Source organism: Sceloporus occidentalis, unplaced genomic scaffold (genome assembly GCF_023333645.1).
Source record: "Sceloporus occidentalis isolate IW3139 unplaced genomic scaffold, rSceOcc1.0.p SCAF_6, whole genome shotgun sequence".
In the NCBI taxonomy this organism is placed as follows: domain Eukaryota; kingdom Metazoa; phylum Chordata; class Lepidosauria; order Squamata; family Phrynosomatidae; genus Sceloporus; species Sceloporus occidentalis.
Genome location: NW_028316986.1, coordinates 62,470,721 through 62,484,387, shown reverse-complemented (window position 1 = coordinate 62,484,387; position 13,667 = coordinate 62,470,721). Strand labels below are relative to the sequence as shown.

The following is a 13,667-nucleotide window of genomic DNA, read 5'->3' as shown; positions in this document are numbered from 1 at the left end:
TGCTGTACCCATTAAAGTGCCACAGAATACAAAATATCAACAACAACCATGACAGCACCATGAACAAACTTGACCTCATCTGATTTGGGAAGACAAGAAGGATCAGGAGTATTAATCAGATGAGAGACCACCAGGAAACAACATGGATCTATGCATTAAAGAAGAATCCTGCCTGAAGCTATGAGGAGCCACTCCCACTTAAGGCTAAGGGTACATGGGCCAAAAGCTTGGCAGAGTATAAAACTGTTGTTATGCCCAATTTTGTTTAAACATTGTGTTTTAAACTGTAAATTTATGGGGGGGGGGGTAGGGGGGGTTGGAAGTTAAACAATATATTTTCTAATTAAAATGCATCAATTGGCATTTATTTTGATTATTAGCTATGCAAATCACAGAATCCTCTTCTACAGTGACTAATGTCAAACTCTCCCCCCAACCCACAACACATCTTTGTGTCTGTCCACTCCTAGTGAAAATTGTCTCATTATACCCCTCCATTGATCACATGCTGGAAAGGAAAAACTGAGGCGTGTTACAGACATGCCAATAGTACGTACCAGGTACGTACTAGGGTTTGGAAAGGGCGTCCCTTCCGGATGTCCTAACCCTAGGGCCTAGTACGTACCCGGTACATACAAAATGGCGGCACCCTATACACATGGGCGCCACCATTAGGAAGTCACAACCGCGCCGCCTCCAAACGGAGTGGCACGGAAGTGACGTCCTCGCACTGCGCGAGGGTGCCTGGGGCGCCTTTTGTGCGGTGCAGGAAGGAGCTCCGAAATGGAGCTCCTTCTAGGATTTGTGTCGCTGGCGCAGCCTTTAGATGGCTGCGCCAAGAATGCAAGTCAGAAAGGGGCCGAGCGGCCCTTTTCTCCTCCTCCCCACCGCCGTCGGGTGTCCTTGGGGCATGAAGCCCCAAGGACACCCCTTTCCAGGCCGTGGGGAAGTGGCCTTTTGCTGCTTCCCCTCAGCTTGGAAAGCGGAGGATCGGGGCCTCAGAGGCTGCCGCTGTGGCAGCTGAGGCCCCGATCCAGTGGGGAAAGGGCCGGATACAGGCCGCCCCAAACGGGCAGTCTGTAACGTGCCTGAGTTTCGAAGATCTTCCACTTCAGTGAACTTTTACATGTACAGACGCTCTGTTAACTTTGTGAGGAGCATCCATATTCACCGGGCTGTGTTCCATTTTGCTTAAAACATAGTGTTTTAGGAATTTTGAATATCTAAATGTCTCTGTCTTTAATCTTATACACACATACCTGGGAGCAGAACCTAGAAAGTTACTTTCTGAAGTAATGAATAACAGCTATTGTTCCAATCAGGGCCAGTGTGGTATAATGGTTTGAGCATTGGACTAGGACACTGGGAGACCAGGGTTCAAATCCTGACTCAGCTATGGAAACCCACTGTATGATCTTAGGCAAATCACACTCTCTCAGCTTCAGAGAATGGCATTGGCAAACCCCTTCTAAAAAAACCTCCCAAGAAAACTCTATGATCCCTTTAGGGTTGCCATAAGTCTGAAACTCCTAGAAGGCACACAACAACAAAATCATTCAATGTCATCACAATTATTTAATTCCTCCTAGTTACATTTTGAAAGTAACTGTGTCCTTTCCTACTTCCCAAAAATAATTAAAATAACTGTTTTTAGTTACTTGGGGATGATAAAGCTATTAATAGATCCTACTCCTGTCCACTGAGTCATCATCTCAGGACTCACAACTGAAACACAATACATTCAAGTGCCTGAACCATATGACACTCTGCTTCCACCATTTAGGGAGATCACACATGCTTACTAAAGTAACTTTAAAGGTTATGGTTGTACTTCAAAAAGAGCAAAGTTATCTGATCAAATTGCACTACAACTGTAACATAGGCCCAGCACAGACTGCCGGAAAGCAGCAGTCTGGGGCAATTTTAGGGTTTGGGAGTGTGGAGCGTCTGCATTCTCCTGAGCCTTACCACACACCGCTGCCACCATCATGGCATGGCCCCGTCCACATGAGAGTGCCACAATGATGCAGGCACAGTGCAACATCCAAATGTCACTGTGCCGTGCGTGCATCATCGGTGCACACAACTGCACCAACGGCGCACCAATAGCATGGGTTCTTTTTAGTCCTGATGGAGACTGTGATGCGGCCTCCTTGCAAAAGAAAAATGGGTGGCTACAGGCCACCCTTTCAGGGCGGTCTGTTGAGGCCCATAATTTTAATTGTACTTCAGTTATTGGGAAAAGGTGTAACCAACAAGTAATTATTTACTTCTTTATAACCAACTACTTCAAAGCTCTGCTCAGAGCATTGCTTGCTGTTGAGTATACTAGGGCACACTTTTCAGGAAACATGCATAGGATGAGATGGGCTATTGAAGTCCCATGCACACTTTCTTAGGAATTACTGGTGTTCTTAAGTCATCACCAACTTGCGGTGATCTTCTCAGGTTGAATCCACACTACAGAAATAAACTAGTTTGATATTGCTTTAACAGTCATGGCTCAATGCTAAGGAAGAGATGGAGCAAATCAGGGGTGAAATTTCACAGTAGAGAGAGCATGATATGGAACAGCCTTCCCCAATCCAGAACTTTCCAGAGGTGGATTTGACTAGACAATCCCTAGACAGCCAATGAATTGTGGGATTGGTATGTAGTTGGAAAATGTCAGGGGAAAAAGTACTTTGAAAGAAGCAACACCAAAAATGTGGCACTGGTGGGTAACAATATCCAGTGAAGTATCACATGCCATTTTCTCTATCAGTCACATTGTTTCTAACATTAAATTTACATAAATTCAATAATTACATAAATTAACATAAGTACACTTTCACATGCTAACAAGTTTCTCCATCCAACATAAAAATTAATGGAGTAAATAAGCAGATTTTTGAATTGAGTAACAGTTAATGAAAAGTTTTTAAATAGTTACTATTTAATTAATTAGTTAATCTGAAGCACAGTGCTTCTTCACACAATATACAACTAACCTGTGCAATTGCCTGCCACATGATGAGATGATGGCTGCTCCTTTAGACAGACAATGGGGATTCAGTCAAAAGGAGTGCTAAATGTTCTGGTCGGAAGTTTTCGGATCGAGGAAAATGGCGCCCATCAGCACTGAGCGGGGACGGCTTGGTGCCGGGGGACAGAACAGGGCTTTTTGGAGGACGCTTTGTCATGTGATAAAATCCGTTTTTGGCGGTCGCGCGCGCACACGAGAGTCCCCTTCCAGTTCCCGTAATGGGCAAAAAAAGTTGTGCGATAAAGTTGTAACTGAAAGAAAGAAGTTGGCAGCATGAGCTTTCATAGACTTCAGTCTACAGTAGGCTTCAGTCTACAAAAGCTCCTACTGCCAACTTCTTTCTTTCAGTTAGTCTCAAAGGTGCTACAAGATCGCTTTATTTACTGATTCTACAGACTAACACAGCTACATCTTTGAATTCTTTTTTGTTACCTTAGGTGTAGTATGCATGCACATTATGTTGTTTTGTGCCTTCAAGTCATTTCCAGCTTACGGTGACCCTAACACAAACCTATCATGGTTTTTTTTAAAAAGGAAAGAAAAACATATATAGAAAACTGCATTTTCCTATCAGCAATGCATTTCCTTCAAAATGAAGTCGATGTCACACACCATTTTTATTTTACAAAAGGGAGATTAAAGCTGAGCATAATTTGAACATTCCAAAGTGCTGTGGATGAATTATTCTGCAGACAAAAACATGTGGGTTTTTGCTTTGTGTGTGTGTGCCTTCAAGCAGTTTCCAACTTATGGCAACTTTTAAGGTGAACCTGATAGGGTAAAAAGGATACTAAATTAAGGGCTAAAGGTAATAAATGATAACTAGAAGCCATTGACAATTCAAAGTTGCTATGTGACAAGAAATTGCCAAACCTAACTGTAAGAGATGTGTGACAAGGGATAACCAAAATTGCATAGGTAGTATACTGGACATTCGCTGTACGGGAAATTTCTGTCCTGCGGTTAGACTAACGGGAAATATATAGGGGAGGGGGAGACATGGGGGACAAGGGGGCCACATGTTAACTTGCTAGCTTGCTGATGCTACACTAAGGATTGCAAATATAGACTTGCTTAGGCTAGCTTAAGTTGCAGAAACTAAGAATGAGACATGGTGTAATTGTCTGGTCAAACTGAACACTTGTGACAGCTTGTGGTTTCTGTGGTTTCTGTGCATAAAGGAGAGCCACCAGCCTACCTTCGAGGCTGGCTCTTCTTGAAGTGATTCAAAGGGTCAGTCTCTTTGCTATAGCAAATAAACAGCATATCTGAGCTACTGAACTTCTGGCTGTTGTCTCCGTCATTGTAAGTTTACTAATTATTGATTTCTGCCGTAACAAACCTATCACAACGTTTTCTTGGCAGAATTTGTTCAGAAACAGTTTGCTTTTGCCTTCCTCTGAAGCAGAAAGTGTGTGACTTGCCTAAGGTTACCCAATGGGTTTCCATGGCCAAGTAGAGACTCGAACCCTGGTCTCCAGGGTAGTACTCCAGCACTCAAACCACTATACCATGCTAGCATTCATATCACATAAAAGTTGTTTTCTGCACACACACAAATGGGTTTTCTACAGAGAAAACAGGATCATATGCAAAACCAAAAATTAATAAACTCATTTTTTCCACAGAATAATTCCTCCACTACAATTCAGGAAATAAGAATGCTGAGAAAATATTGAGGAATAATATTAATTATTCCCCCTTTGCTGGGGAAAATACTACTATTGTTCACCCTCCCATGTAAGGAAAAAATAGTTAAGGATTCTCACATGTAGCTCACACTATGAGTTATGGGGTTAGGCAATTCCAGGGTCTGTAGCTACTAATATAAGAAGTGTTGGCTCCTTACAGTTAGGAAAGTCTGTGCTGAGGCAAATGACAGGCAAAGTGCATGCCAGCATCCTGAATGATTGAACTCACAAGGCAGACAGATTCACAGGATTTGTCTTGAGTTTCCTGCAGATCTGCTAACTAAAGCAAAGAGGAGTCACTGAGAATCTCCCTGGAGTATTTAAGTATTTTTTATTGCTGCTGTGTTTTTTCCCCCTAAGCTACAAAAGAAAAAAGCAGGGAGAACTCAGGGCTGTGGGTTGTTTTGGTTTTTTTCTTTAAGAGCCTCACATCTTTTGTTACCATGATCTGTCATTTATCAGATAGGCAGCTGACACTTCCACTTTATAACTCTTCTTCCTCAGCTGAGAACTAACCAGACTGATGTCTCCTCTGTCCCATCAGTCATGCCCAAGCTGGTACAACAGAACAATTAAACCAGCTTTAAGAATTATACAAGACAGAGCAAGTCACAATGACTGAGGACCTGGAGGTATGTCCTAAGGAGGATAGGCACAGAAATGGGCCTCTAACTTGTGCTGCCTTCTCTCAAGGGTAACATTTCAGTAGTTGCCCATGTGTAAATACTTGGGGCTCATCCACACTACACAGTAATAGCACTAATATTTCCCTTTAACCATCATGGTTCCATTATATGGAATCCTGGGGATTGCAATTTGCTGAACTCCTTGAGATCTTTGGCTTCTATTGCCCCCCCCCCCCCCCCCATAAACTGACAATTCCAGGATCAGGTAGAACCAAGGCAGTTAAAGGGAAATAACAACACTATAGAGTCAGCCCTCCATATCCACAGATTCGTTATCCACAGATTCAACCATCCATGGCTTGAAAATATTAAAAAAAGATAAAGATTCAAAAAAGCAAATCTTGATTTTGCTATTTTATTAACACCATTTCACTGCATCATTTACTTAACAGGACTTGGGTATCCACAGAGTTTGGTATCCACAGGAGATACTGGAAGCAAACCGCAGCAGTTACCTAAACTCTGGTGCCACAGTGGTCCATTGTAATTCTGTAGCATGAATGGACCCATGTTATATTTAGGTCCGATCCACACATTCATTGTCAACAGGGGGAAAAGGGAAAATATGTTTGATAAGCAGGGGTAAATAAGGTCTACTTGGGTGGGCCCTGTGTCATACATATGGTCTACATGAAGTGGAGTAGGCATGAGTCACAGACTTATCCTACTCATCATTGAGTGTAGACTATATACAGAGGGCTGTGTGTGAATCAGTCATGAGTTGGCCAGTTGTTAGTTTACCACAATATCCTAATCTGCATCTAATTTCAAGTAATATTTACTTTCTTTCCTTGCCCTCCCCATAGTCACTAAAAATAGGAATTCAAGCATTTTCGCCTTCTTTAAAAGTGTGATGCATTCAAAACCCAGGAAAATGTCATAAAACTGTTGAGCTAAATCCAGATTCCTAATTCTTTTTGAGAGCCAAAGTTTTTTTCAGAGCCTCTGTAACAAGGGTAGGTAACTTCCAGACACCCAGAAGCCCATTTGTCCAGCCTCAGGACACTCCAGTGGCCTCACCAACCCCTTCACATGAAACCAAAGATGACCAGAAGTTCCTTCAAGACTGGAATTGCCAATATTTCAGGTGGAGTGGCACTTTCTGCTAAAAACAAGGTATGAGACAGACAGCCATTGTTTTAGATGAGTATTGCTCCCTCAGAGACAAAAATCTCCCAGACATTTAAGGGGGAGAAGGAAGATAAGGAGGTGCATCTGGTGTGTGTGTGTGTGTGTAAAAGCAGCTGGAAAGGGACATGATAAAGTATAACTTTACTAAACTGGTGAGGTTTCTTTTTGTGAACCCATTCCTCACTTTACATAGGGAATCTTACACAGCAAACTCTTAAGCAAGAGTAAACTTTGTTTTTTTAATTAACATTTTCCAGAGGTGGTAGCTGTGTGTGTTGCAGCAGAAATACACACACACACACACAGAGGGTTGGATTCAGCTTCCTTTTTCACTTTCAAGAGTCTGATTAAACTGAACATCATCTTACCCATTATTCCAGAACAGAACAGACAGGAGGAGGTGGTTAATAGGATTGCAGAGGAAGGTGGAATCAACCAGTATCAACCACCTCTTTCCACCAGAGGGATTCCTCTGCTGGATCAGAAATCTCTTGTGAACATATGGAGCCCTCCTGTCTCCAGCAGGCAGATACTGGATCCAGCACAATACTTTTCTGTGAAGTCTTTATAGTGCCACAAGGCTCTTTGTTGTTTCTCTTTGTATGGATTGAATTAAGAAGGGGGGGGGAGAGGAGCTGTCTCCTTCAAGCCAAGGTGTAGCAATATGGTTGCAATGGGACTTTTTGACATCAGGATCTGAGTGCTGCTTAAATGCTTCAGTTGATATGCCAGCTGTGACCCTACCCGGACCCAGGGGACCTAGAAGCGGTGATACAGGCACTGGTAACCTTTCATCTTGATTTCTGCAACGCGCTCTATATGGGGCTACCCTTGTACCAAGTTTGGAAGCTGCAATTAATCCAAAACATGGCAGCCAGACTGGTCACTGGGAGATCCAGATTTGACCACATAACACCAGTTCTAAGATCTCTGCACTGGCTACCAATTAGTTTTTGGGTGCAGTACAAGGTGTTGGTCATCACCTTTAAAGCCCTACATGGCTTGGGTCCACGCTACTTGCGGGAGTGCCTCTCCCTATATAATCCATCCCGCACTCTCAGATCCTCTGGGGAGAACTTATTACAGCCACAGAAGACCAGATTGACTACAACTTCTCAGAGGACCTTCTTGTCTGCCGCTCCGAAACTGTTGAATGGTCTACCGGAAGAGATCCATCTTATCACCACCTTAGATGCCTTTAAAAAGGCTGTCAAGACAGATCTGTTCCGGCGGTCCTTCCCAGACTGACCTCCCAAATAAAGATAGCCCCATTCACCTTCAACCTGCCCACTTCTTCCTGCTTATTTTAGGCTATGCTATTGATGTAATCATTTTAACTGTTATTGAATTTTATTATCTGTAATGATGGGAGGGTTAGGGGTTAATGTACCATATGTTTATTATGCTTTTGTACTTTTATGTATTTTTATCTTATGTTGTAATCCTGCCTTGATCCACAGGGAGAGGTGGGAAATATAAATAAATATTAGTCGTAGTAATAGTAATAATCAATTAAACACCTACATAATGTAGAAACCACTTCATCCCAGGAACATTTTGTACAAACACAAGAACAGCCCTGCTGCATCACACCAGAGCTCCATCCTCCTTCCCATACATTAGGGAACTAGATTCTTTCAGGGTGTCCCTATTTGTGGAAAATCATATTTGTTTTGTGGATAATTAGACTCAGCCTTATGTTTCCACAGAGAGGCACTCACATGACTGCCTTTATAAATACGAATCTGGGCACAAAGCATATAAGAAACTTTCTAGCAATATGATATAAATTACAAATCATTTGCTTAAAACTGGTGGCTGATGCTGAGCGTGAACCAGTGGTGGTTGATGCCCATTCTGCAACCAGTTGTGATGGGCAGAGCCAGGGTAACATGGATATTCATGCACACAGAGGCAGGCAAGCAAGCAAGTATTTACATATGCACCTACACGGGGGGGGGGGGGGGGACGGACACAGTCACCTGGGAGTTGTTTGGCTAAAGACATTCTGAGCAGTGTCCTGTTTGTCATAATGGGCCAGATTCTACTAATATGAATCCATTTCATCTGATTTCTAGCATCAGTTGCCACTGTAGACAGCGGATGTGACTCTTACTTCCATGAAAGCTTTCCATGAGAGCAGTAAGATCAACAGTGCTAGATTTCTAAGTTAGTCATCACCAGATTAAACCATTGATTTTAGCATGACTTGGGCTGCAGCTGTACTGCAGTAATAATCCACTTTGACACCACTTTAACTTCCATTGCTCAATGCTACAGAATTCTGGGATTTGTAGTTCTGTGAGACATTCAACCTTCTTTGTCAGAGAGTTCTGGTGCCACAACAAACTACAATTTGCAGGATCCCATAGCACTGAGCCATGGCAGTTAAAGTGGTATCAAGCTGGATTATTTCTGCGTTTAGATGCAGCCTTAGGAGGCTATATCTCCATGTAGCAGTAAGCTTTATTAAAATAAACGAGTAAGCAAAGATTTACTCCTGAGTAACTGCATATAAAACAGTCTTAAGGGCAACTTTTTCTAGGTTGAGATCACTTGTGTGGAAATAATTTCTTCTTGGTTGAAATCAGTACCATTTATTTCCAAATATAAATATGTAGGTCCATATATAACAAATTTTTTTTGGGGGGGGGTGTCATTTTCTAATCATTAATGTATTCACAGTCAATTGTCAGCCTATTTGCCTGGAAATACTTCCCACTATATCTAAGAAGACAATATGCTTGGATTTGTGTCTCACTTCTCATGCAAAATATATGACTGTGCTTAGGTATAAACCATTTAGGTCTGAAGTACAAATGCATAAATGGTCTGCGAATTGGCTTGGGCATTTCCCTAACAGTCTTCATTGAAAGTCAATTCCCTCTTCTTCTTCTTTTTTGCCTTGAGGTTTATAATGGGCAGATAAAAAATAAGGAAAGGCTAGAAACATACACATCAAGGTGAAAGCAAATGAGACTTTCTGATTTTCAAGGCACGCTAAGCATACTGGCATGCTAATTTAGACAACATTTGGGTCCTAACTTTATTCAAGAGTGAAAAAGGAAATAAATCCATCAAGGAAACACAGTGCCTGCATTGTATTTGTGCTGGTTGGAAGTCAAGAACCTGAACTGATGTTAGATTTCATAGTGAATTAGCATGCAGTAGCACTGATGGGGTCTGATATGCAAAGTGCTAATGAAGGCAATGCAAGGAGATCCTTGCACCTGTTGCTATTTTATTCCTAAGGCATTGTTTGGATTCCTGCAGATTTACATCCAAAACCATTTTCTAGAGTGATGCAAACTAGCTGGCACTCAGGTTCAACTTACAGTACTCAAGAGGCTTTTAAAGAATCATCTGTCTCAACATTTGTGGGGTTTTCTTTTTCTTTTCAGAACTTTGCCCTCTTGAAATCAAAGGAAAGTCCAGCTTGTAATGAGCTATTAATTTTGTCCTCAAAAATCCCCCCAAAGAAAGTTATATAACCACTTGCACAACCCTGCACTAAAAATAAAAAAAAGTGCCTTTGCCATTTTTGAAAGCTCTGTGGCACCAAGTTTGGAGAATTTTGGCATGGGCTGCATCCACACTGGAGAGATAATTCGGTTTTACACCATTTTAACTGCTATGGCTTCATGCTATGGAATTCTGGGAAGTGTATTTTGTTCACACATCTCAGAATTCCATAGCATGGAACCATGGCAGTTAAAGTTGTGTCAAACCAGATTATTTCTCCAGTGCGGATGCAGACATGAAGGGGCAAATGGTTCATTCAGTTTAAAAGGAAAGAACAGGGACAGAGATGCGCTTTTAGCATCACAACATCTAACCTTTCACACAAGCAAATGAAATGGCAGTGTGTTCCAAAGCACATGATGCCATGGGTGCTTGGAACTGGTCTTTCATGCCGTTTTTATGGTTGCAAATCATCATTCGCCCACAGGGAATAAAACAACAGAAAGCAAGTAAGATCTTTTTCCAAGTGAAGCTCTTTTGCAAATGTTAATCTCTCTCTGTCTCACAAACACCCACACACCCATGGAAAACCAGGAGGGATCCTTCTTTTCTTCTGCACCCATCTGTGACCCACACAATGTTCAAGACCAACCCTAGGTGCCCAAATCCCTTCCCTTCCAGTGCCAGGTCTCTGATGGTCAGTCCAACAGAGGAAGGAACAGCCTGGGCACGTAGCAGAACAGCCTTTGACTTTCCTTTTGGAAAAGGTACACCATGATGCCTGCCTGGCTGCCTGAGATTCCATCTACATTATTGATCCTCTTCCTATGCCCTGCCTAGAGGGCTGTTGTTGTTGCTGTGTACCTTCAAGTTAGTTTGGACTTCTGGAAACCCTATCCTGGGGTTTCCTTGGCAAGATTTCTTCAGGGGAGGTTTTCCACGGTCCTTCTCTGAGGCTGAGTGTGTGTGACTTGCCTAAGGTCACCCAGAGCCAAGCCAGGAGTCAAACCCTGACTCCCCAGAGTCTTCCTGCTCAAGCCATCCTCTATCTTGGTAGAATGCAAAGACATAGCCGTGTTAGTCTACAGAATCAGTATGTGGACAGATTTTGTGGCACCTTGGAGACTCACTGAAAGGAAGAAATTGGCAGTTTTCCTAGACAATGCATCTGATGAAGTAGACTGAAGACTAAGAAAGCTCCTGCTGCCAATTTCTTCCTTTCATTGAGTCTCCAAGGTGCTGCAAGATCTCATCCTCTACCATCCCTAAAAGGGGGGGGGAGGGGGGAAGACCTGGTTCAGGGGAAGAAAAAATGGAGCTTCTTCCCTCATCTCCCTTTCCCCCAAAAATTATTTGAGTGAAAGATGCCCTAGATGTTAAGGAGGAGGAAAATGATGCCTTTGCGAGGAAGGAAAATAATAAGAATTTGACATAGAAAAGAGTAGCATGTCTTGTGTGTATATATTTGTAGAAATATAAAGTTTTTAAAAAGAAAATAATAAATTTAATCCTCATCGTCACAGAAGAAGACCCCATACATAGATGGATGCCTAGCTGCCCCCTCCTCTGCTTTGGGAAGGCAGCAGGTAGGCTGGGACTCTTCTTACCTGTCAGGGGCTGAAGGGGATCTTCCTCCACCTGGCAATCCTGCAGGGCTGCTCAGAAGTGCCTGGGCGAGGAGACTTCACCAAGTGGGTCTTGCCTAGGAAGAGGAGGAGGCGAGGATGCCCATCCAGAGCTGCTTGGACTTCTGGCTGGCTTGGCAGGGAGCAGCTCCGGTTGCCTTGCCTTGGAGGGAAGGAGGGAGGAGAGGCTTTTGCTCTCAGTCCCTGTAGGGGGGGATTAGCAGAGCCCAGGGTTTCCATTGGCTCGGATCACCCAAACCAACCCCCTCCCTTCTTTTCCCAATCCCCTCCCTGTCCCTCCTTGCTTTGGACTCTGGTTCTCTAACAGAGTTACAAGCCTGGCAGATCCAGGCAAGGAGGACCATCCTCTTGTCTGGGTTGCCAGCATCACCTCCTTCTGCTCATGCCTCTGCTGCTCTGGGGATTTCCAGTCTTGCATGCAAAGCCAATACTGTAGTGAGCTAACAGCAAAGCAAAGCAATCCATCCATCCATCAGAGTTCTGCCCTTTGATCCTGGACAGAGTGAGAAGTCCTCCTTTTCCAGGGCATGTCCTCCATTCCAGCCTTCTGCCCAGGAGGGATTCCAAAATGCCCTCCACTGTGAGCATGGCTAAGGCTGCACCCACACTACAGAAATATTTTATTTTATTTTTATGCTGCCTTTCTCCCAAGAAGGGACCCAAGGCACAGCATAAAAACACATTAAAAGCATTATTTTTTAAAAGTTAAAATAACCTAATTAAAGCACTGCAAGTTAAAATTGAAGACATACACAAGTGAAAAACATAATCTAAAAAATCTAAAACAAAACCCAAATGAAATCAGGCTTGCATGATTTTAAAATTGGTTCTGAATCACCTGAGCTGCCCTGGCTCAATGCTGTGGGATTCTGGGAAAGGTAATCAGTTGTTGTGGGGTCTTTTTTAGTTTCTTACTTTGCACCTTGGGCTTCTTCCATTCAAATGATTTGAGGAAGGGGAGGGGATGGAATAAGCCATGAAACCAGGATAGGTTCACCTTAGGAGGGAGAGAAGTCCAAAATAACAACCAACTACCATTCCCAGAATTCCACAGCATTGAGCCATGGCAGTTAAAGTGGTGTCAAACTCAATTATTTCTGCAGTGTTGGTGCAGCTTAAGGAGCATAAATTTACATTTACTTTAGAATTTTTAGGTTTTATTTGGTCATGTCCTTTTTTCTGGAAGGTTTTACATTTTGCGGTGCTTTGTCCTCCTTTGCTCTGAGGACATCTGGTCAGTCTCCTCCTGAAGAAGAGGTTTTCATCTTTCAGCAGTCCATCCTTACAGCCAAGCATATTGAATCATTATCATCATCACCATGATCTAATATTGGCTGGCAGTGATAAAGAGTGTGTGTTGTGTGCTGTCATATCATTTCCATCTTATGGCAACACTAAGGCAAACCTATCACACGATTGTCTTGGCAAGTTTCTTCAGAGGGGTTTTGTCATTGCTGGCCGCCCTCTGAGGCTGAGAGAATGTAACTTGCCAAAGGCTACCCAGTGGGGATCCATGGCTGAGCGGGGATAATAAGGAGTAGAGACATTCAAAGACATAATCATGTTAGTCTGGGAAATTAATATGCAAAGGGATCTTGTAGCATCTTTGAGACTAACTGAAAGAAAGAAGCTGGAAACATGAGCTTTTATAGACTTGAACCTACTTCCTCAGATGCATGGGGTAGAGTGAAGAGTCCAGAGGCCAGTGGCGTCCCCACCTCTGGTGTCACCTATGTAAGCCTATTGTATGTGAGAATGTCAATTCAAATTCAAAATCTGAGGGGTATAGATATGATGTGCTAAGTTCAGTTGTAAGGATGGTTTTTGCAAGGGACAAAGGCAGGAGGAAGGCTCTTGCATAAAGCCAAGGAGAGTCAGTAATCATATGCATGAATATTGGAGGAAACAGAGAAGGGGATGTGATGAACTGGTCAAGGGCACCCTCATGAGGATGGTGGGTTAGATAGTGTTACAATGTGTGTAGTGTACCAGGAAACCATTGTCTTTGATCAACCTGCTGCAGATG

The 13,667-nt window shown here is 42.9% G+C and overlaps 1 protein-coding gene across 1 annotated transcript in view; it reads right to left on the bottom strand.

Annotated features, from left to right (window-relative positions):
• The window catches only part of GREM2 (gremlin 2, DAN family BMP antagonist), a 53,915-nt gene extending 42,200 nt beyond the window's left edge, over nucleotides 1-11,715 (bottom strand). The window contains exon 1 of the mRNA XM_089528407.1: nucleotides 11,603-11,715. The gene's annotated coding sequence lies outside the window, so the exon portion shown is untranslated. The remainder of the gene's footprint in view (nucleotides 1-11,602) is intronic.
• Between the last annotated feature and the right edge of the window lie 1,952 nt (nucleotides 11,716-13,667).